General features: G+C 33.4%; 1 pseudogene; it reads left to right on the top strand.

Moving 5' to 3' along the window:
• The first annotated feature begins 1,906 nt into the window (after window positions 1-1,906).
• Window positions 1,907-7,018, top strand: LOC107783162 (triacylglycerol lipase OBL1-like; annotated as a pseudogene).
• Window positions 7,019-8,107: the final 1,089 nt, after the last annotated feature.

Raw genomic sequence — 8,107 nt, 5'->3', positions numbered from 1 at the left:
GTACTAGAGAGTACCATCATATGCATTGTATTGCACTCATGCATAGAGTGTACCATCATATGCATTGCACTGATGCATAGAGTGTACCATCATATGCATTGCATTACACTCATGCATTTGTTTTTATCTGTTATACCTGTCTCAGTAATTGGTACTCTAATTTAATTAACTTGTTGCTTCACTAATTGTTGTTCTAAACTGCCAGTCATAGTTTACTTTGTATTTTTCCACGATTTCTTATTCTCAGTCTTTATTTATGTTTATTACTCACTGGGTCGGAGTACTCACATTACTCCCTGCACCTTTTTTGCAGATCCAGGTACACCACAGGCTGAGTGAGGATTTGTTAGCTGAGCAGCAGTATCCGGGAGTATTGAGGTAGCTGCATGGCGTTCGCAGCCTTGATCTCTCCCCTCTATCTCTATCTTTTATTCCGCATTTTTCCTAGACAGACTTGTAATAGGTGGATATTCTGTATTAGAGGCTCATATTCGTGACACCGGATTCTGTTGGGCTATGGTGTGGTATTTTAATTGAACTTCCGCAGATTTTATTATTAATTATACACTTGAATGAAATGACTTAGTAAATTCTCTGTGATATTTATCTATAATCTGAATAAGAATTTGGGATAATGTTGTTGAATGGTCGGGCTTGCCTAGCAATGTGTTGGGCGCCATCATGACCGGGGTTGGGGTCGTGACACGTATGGTCTGTATCGATCGCCAAGTACATGAATGGGGTTCCCGATCATTAGTCGGGTGTGACGGCGGTACCATGACATATGCAACTCAATAGTTGCCTCCTGGATATGTGAAGGTGGTGGCGGAATACGGTACTCTCGTTGGTCCCAAATATGGTCGCCCTGCAATACTAATATCTGATCCTCGACTGGTCCAGGATGCACAAGCGGCAAGTCCATGTCGTCTACTAAAATTTAACAATATTAATTGTGTGTTTGTGTTATAATAAATTAAATAATTAATTATTTAATTGGACTGAGTAATTATCTATGGGTTCCAGGCTCGGTATTTGAGGCCCGGTTGGACCAAGTTATCCTTAATTATTATGTGTGTCAATTTCAATATTTTTTGAATTTTGTTAGTTTAATAAATTAAATAATTAATTATTTAATTGGACTGAGTAATTATCTATGGGTTCCATGCTCGATATTTGAGGCCCGATTGCGCCAAGTTATCCTTAATTATTATGTGTGTCAATTTTAATATTTTTAGAATTTTGTTAGTTTAATAAATTAAATAATTAATTATTTAATTGGACTGAGTAATTATCTATGGGTTCCAGGCTCGATATTTGAGGCCTAATTGCACCAAGTTATCCTTAATTATTATGTGTGTCAATTTCAACATTTTTAGAATTTTGTTAGTTTAATAAATTATAATTGGACTGAGTAATTATCTATGGGTTCCAGGCTCAATATTTGAGGCCCGATTGCACCAAGTTATCCTTAATTATTATGTGTGTCAATTTTAATAAGTTTAAAATTTTGTTAGTTTAATAAATTAAATAATTAATTATTTAATTGGACAGAATAATTATTTATGGGTTCCAGGCTCGATATTTGAGGCCCAGTATCACCAAACTATCCTAATTATTGACCGCGTGCAAGTGCTACAGTTTTGTGTTTTGTTTTAAACGTGATTCAAAATGTTGTGACTAAAAAGGCTAAAAACCAAAAGGCATGGAGCCCCCCAAGCACTTAAAAAACACTACAACTTGTGGTTGGGGCCTGGAGTGAGAGCAAATTACTGTACTACACAGTCTCCTTGTCTCCACATTCACATTAACTGAATAGGAAAAGTTAGAAAGAAGGTACTATTGAGATGGAAATCTGATTGCCATTTTTACTCTACTAACTACTATAAATAGATCCATGTATTTCAAACTGGAATGCACAACCCTCTCTTATCCTTCTTCATTCTTAAATTATCCCAATGGCGAGCACTACTTGCAATAAGTCTTTCTGTAGCAACTATATGCTTCTAAAACCAGAGGAATGTAGTGTATTAGACTTGATACGTATCTTGTTTTCCAGTAAAATATTGGGACAAAAAAATTTCGTAGACTGCCCTGATCAAGAAATGACTAAGGTGTCATTTCCACAAAGATGGATAATTTTTATTTCCATCCTAACCCAAAAAATTTTACAGTCTACTGCTAATCCTTTGGCAGGGTTTGGCAATGCTATTGAGCACTGGCTTAACCTTTTAAACGTTAACGGCGGCTTCTTCCGTCTTGTTTTCAACGCCTTAAGAGGTACTGAGCCCTGCTTGAAGTTGATATTGCTACTCATTATCAATTAGTAGTATAAGATTTTTTACACTAATTAAAATTCCATATTTAATTTATATTTGTGCGATTTAAATTGTAGGTAAAGTTGTAGAGCCGGATAAGAAATCAGCGACTTTCTTATCTTTTATTGGAAATATGGATAAAAGGGTTGAGCTAGATAATAAGAGTACTGTTGAAGTTGGACGTAGAAGATATCTTGAGGCAATAAGTATGATGGGTGCCAAAGCAGCTTACGAGAACAAAGCATATATTGAAACTGTGGTCAAAGATCACTGGAAGGTAAGCTAAGCTAGCTGTCATTTTTTTTCTTGTAATGAAAAAGATATATACGTTTAGATCTTGCCTTCTCATGTTTCCATTTTCTATATGCAGATGGATTTGTTGGGCTCCTTTGACTTCTGGAATGGTAAGATACGAATAAACTGTAGCAAACATTAATTACAATTATATAATTCAAGCCAAAGAAAATAAAATTGCAAGACTAGGGGTGTGTTAGTGTGATTGGAAATATTTTTCTAAAATTTGTTTTTCATTAAAAAATAAATATTTTATGGTGTTTGGCTGGTGATTGAAAAAAGAAAGTTCACTGAAGATTAACTCAAATCCAAAAACAAGATAGTCCAAGATCACATTAGAAAACCAAATAACTCAAATCTTAATCAATGTGGGACTCTGACACCTTGAGTATCAACCACTTGCAATCATCAACAATATTCGAATAGTGGCTATTGCCGTTAATTAGTCTGTTTCAATTTGTATGGTAATCAGAATTTTTTTTTGGCGATTTCCAGGCCGAATCTTAAAGCTAAGAGTTCTGCACAAATATTTTTAGTGATATGAATTAAAAATTAAGAGAATTACAACGAAAATGACTTATGGTCATTAGTGAAATAAGTTAATTTTCCATTGACTTTATTCTAAAAATTCTACTTTATCCGTCATAACAAACATGTTTAAGGCCTCATTTGTTTACCTTAATAGAGGTCTAAATCTTAATATTCAGATCTGTGCATTTGTTTTTAGATTTAAATCTTAATAATTTAGAACCATTACGTCTATTTATTTTTTTAATTTTACAAGGGTCTGAATAGATCTTAATGATTAAGATCTATAACATAATTTTTATATCATTAAAATGTTATATATTCAAGAATTTATGTAAAATATGACATTTCACCATAACTCCTACACTTTCACCATTAATCACCACCACAACTACTACCGTTGTTCCCCACCATTATAGACTACCTCTAGCACCACTAGGCACCACAGATTACTATCAATCCTCAGCCACAACCACCATCACTGTCAAACACGAATTTTAATTGTCGCCACTACGAGCCATCATTTACAATCATCAAACATTGGGTTATAATCTTAATACATATACTAATATTCAGATGTGAATGACATTTTAATCTTAATAAAAATAAATGAGGCCTAAATCTCTAAAACCTAACAAATGGGTAGTTTACTTTTTTTTCTTCTTCTCTCTTTTGATTTTTTGCTCATCTTTTTTATGGCTTCTACCAGATTATGAAGGAAAGGCTACAACACAAGCATTCGTGCTTCAAGATAAAAAGGTCGACCCCGAGCTTATTGTTGTGGCATTTAGAGGAACAGAATTCTTCAATTCCGATGATTGGATCTCAGACTTTGATCTCTCTTGGTATGAGATTCCTGGTATGGGCAAACTTCATGCCGGATTTTTGAAAGCTCTAGGGTTACAGAAGAACCTGGGATGGCCCAAAGATATTGTACAAACAGATAACAACCAGTCATCTCCAGCCTACTATTACCTAAGAAAATTGCTCAAGCAACTTCTGCAGAAGAATGAAAAGGCAAAGTTTGTGGTTACTGGTCACAGTTTGGGTGGAGCACTTGCAATTCTATTTCCTGCAATATTGGCATTTCATAAGGAATCCTTGCTGTTGAAAAGATTAGAGGGCATTTATACATTTGGACAGCCAAGAGTTGGAGATGCAAATTTCGGTGAATATATGAAGAAGCAATTAGCAAAACATGACGTTCCATATTATAGGGTTGTCTACAGCAATGACATGGTACCAAGACTGCCATATGATAATTCTACCTTCATGTTCAAGCACTTTGGAACTTGCTTATACTATAACAGCCTCTACAAAGAAAAAGTAAGTACTCTTTGAAGTTCTATATATGTGAAATATAGGGGTGTCAAATATAATTTTGCCCATAAAAATATAACTCATTCAATATTGAAAAATATATTCATTGATAGGTCATTTTAGACATGGTCAATGTTAGTCTACCTAAAAGGTTGGGCCCATTTGGGTTGCAAATTGATCCATAAGAAAATGAGATTTTTGGGTCTAACCAGTTTGATATAGTCATGAAAAAGTTTCATTAGTTTATTTAGATAATTAAATCTATATCTACTTTATTATAAAAGTGGGAACCCTTAAATTAAAAAGTTATATTACTAAAATACCCCTCTTAATATACTTATTGTCCTACTTAAGAAATTAAACAAAAAAAGGCGTCTAATCCTCAGCGAATAGTCACAACCATTCTTACTTCCAACTGTCAAATAAACGGGACTCACACTATATTTTTCATACGATGATACTCTTCTAACCATAAATCATTCGACTTCACGAGGCAAGCCAAGATTTTCAGGACTGGAGTACATATTGTTTGAAGTTAAAGTGTTTTAATTCTTTCTTACCACTCAAAGACCTTTCTTTCATTCTCTTGTAAAACTTCCACGTCCAATAGATCTCAATTACTTTCTCTCTTTCATCATAATTAAATACCTTATTTCATAAGAAAGAAAAAAGTATGCGCTTGGGTTTCCAGTGTTATTTCGCTAGCCTATACATCATTCTATGAGAAGATTTCACTGGAATATCACAGGCTTATTGGTTTGCTGCTTTGACGTGTTATTTAGTAGATTGGAACCCTATAATTTAAATTTAAATTTAAATTACCTAAATATCTTTCTTATTTAATCAAATACTCTATTTAATAAAATAAAATATACTATTAATTTATACCCTTGTTAATAACATAAATGGTTATTTCTATTATTTTCCAAGGGATGCAATATTTAATTCAAATAAAAAGTTACATGAGCCGTTTTGATTACTTGCCAAAGGATACGTACATAAGCCACTAGCAGTCATTAATTGTGAAATGGTCATGTGGATGCTCATCTCACTTCCTACAGATCATCTTTAGCCAAATAAACTCAAACCATTTCAAGCAACCAGAAGAAACAAAATCAACAACACCCGCAAGGAAACATGATTTCCTTCGATGAGGCAAAATGCACCAAAGGACACTCTGTGGTAATTTCTTTAGAGTTCATTGATTAATACTCCATCAAATGTATTTTACTCTTATTTACTCTATACTTTCTGTAAAATACACATGTATATTCTTTTAATATTATTTGTAGGCATCTTGACATTTAATTGAAAGTTAAGGCTTCTCCATTTTACATTTTACTCTTTTTAATTTTCTTTGGGGACATACTTAACGTTTTAGTGAAAGTTAAGACCTCCGTTAAAGAATGGAAAAGGAAAAGAAATGCAATACTACTTATGAACCAAAGGTAGTTGTAATTAGTTAATTTAGTTGTTAATTTTATCATAATCATTAATTGATAGAATCAAATTATTTGTTACAATTAATATAATATTTATTTGTAAGATTCGGGTGTGATCATATAACCTTATTGGTGCTGGCAGAAGAAGATGGTGAAATGCTACAAAAATTGATTAATAAAGCACCTGTTGTAGCACTATGTTTTGTTACGGATATACAATATACCAAGGTAGTGTATCAAAAAAATTATATTTATAGTAATTCTTTATCTTTTACATTATACTTAATCCTACTTTGAGGTAAAGTACTTTACCAAAAATGATTCTATTCTTATGGCTTATGGCTCAAACTCAAGACATATGGTTGTGTAGCCAAATTGATGCGCGCATTTTAACCCAATCAAACATTGGCCGTTTATTAAATCAACCTTTTTAAGTCGCCCACATATGACTCAACCTGTCTATTTGAAATCCCAGTTATATAACATGTCGCATACAAAGGCGAATCTATAGCAAAACACGCGATTAATAAGATCGAATAGCAAAAAAAAAAAAATGTTTTAATATTTATCTGAGTGTGTGACGATTACATTGTTGGAATGTAGATTTTAAGTGAAGAACCAGACAAGAACGGCTTCTCTCTGGCTTCTCTGTGTTACCAAAGATGATAAATGCGGCATGGGAGCTGATCAGAAGCTTTATTCTACCTCTTCCGTGTTTAGCCGGACGGAACTACAAGGAAGGTGGGCTTCTTCTTCTCACGAGAGTGGTAGGCTTGTTACTCCCAGGCGTACCAGCACATTGTCCTCAGGATTATGTCAATTCCACGAGGCTGGGATCACCTGTACATGAGCAGCTTTATGCTAACGCTGATGGACCAAAGTATCAAAAGATTGGCATTATCACATCTTAAGAAATTAATGGGTTTGGGATTTAGTCTGTTTAAGTTACCATGTTCTAAATTAATAATTTGTACATATTGAATAGAATTCTTAAGACAAATCTAAGGGTATGGATTAAAGCTATTGGTTTCAGTCGAATTCGTGTCTGCCCATGCATGTGTCGGCAGTGCAGTGCTAATGTAACGCCCGATAAATAATACTCCTGTTGTTGCTATTTTAGTTGTTGTTTGTGTTTTATGCAGTGATGACGTAAAAAAAGATCTTCCCAGAAGCCACTTAAATGCAGATAACTTTATATGATAAACATTTATTAGGAACCTAGAATAATTTGCAAATAGCCTGGTATAACAGACTAATGTTCTTTTAAACCATTGATCACTCTGTATAACCTAAATATCCTTCCTGGTAATATAATATAGATTATTCCTTAGAGCATAGAGAAAGAAAATCTTTATTAAATCAGTGGAATGTGTCACGAGCACTTGGGTTCTAAACTTTGAAACTTTCCTCGGTGGGAAGTCTTGTGGATCAGGAAGAAAAGATCTTAATTTCCTCACCATATTTTAAATTTTAATATATTGGCTTTACAAACATGTTACTCAAAAAAACCGATTAACTAAGACTACCAGTTTGGCCTAATATATACACGTTATTTGCGTGATCTGACAATTCTTGAAGATCAAAAACATACTTTTGATCTGGAAAAGATACAGATAGTGTGTATAAGTGGATTTCCACGGTATCACTCTTGGAATCCTTTTCATGTCCCTTCACGAGCTTGTAGCGTGGATGACTTAAAATCGATCAAAAGACCTTAATTTGCTCAGAATACTAATATAATATATAAATCTAACTTATATATACTGACAATACAAAAATCGATTAATGTATTTTTATAAGTTGTAACAAGTAACTTATCATCTTTTAATTTGTAGGTAACCATTAATTATAAAATTACTTGAAATTACGTGATGATCTAATAGTATAAAAAATATCTACAGCGTAGTTAAGTTGATAAGTAATACTACAGTATACTACATTATTTCCAGCTGTTTGCACGTCTCAAAGTCCATTATAATATTTGCCATGTCCAAACTGAAAAATGCTACAGTGCCACTCCAACGCAGATTCCATAGATATTTAAAACTATAGAGAGTATAAGAATAAATCCGCTTTCTTCTTCTGTAAGCTAAATTAAAGTTGATCGAAATGAACACTTACACTTAGAAACGACCTTGGTTATAAATATATTTTCCTAGTCTCTTCCACATCAAAGACAAGAAACACGATTACCCACTAAAAAGAATG

Source organism: Nicotiana tabacum, chromosome 3 (assembly GCF_000715075.1).
Source record: "Nicotiana tabacum cultivar K326 chromosome 3, ASM71507v2, whole genome shotgun sequence".
Lineage (NCBI taxonomy): Eukaryota > Viridiplantae > Streptophyta > Magnoliopsida > Solanales > Solanaceae > Nicotiana > Nicotiana tabacum.
The sequence above is the reverse complement of the archived record's forward strand: the minus strand, read 5'-3'. Positions and strand labels throughout refer to the sequence as shown.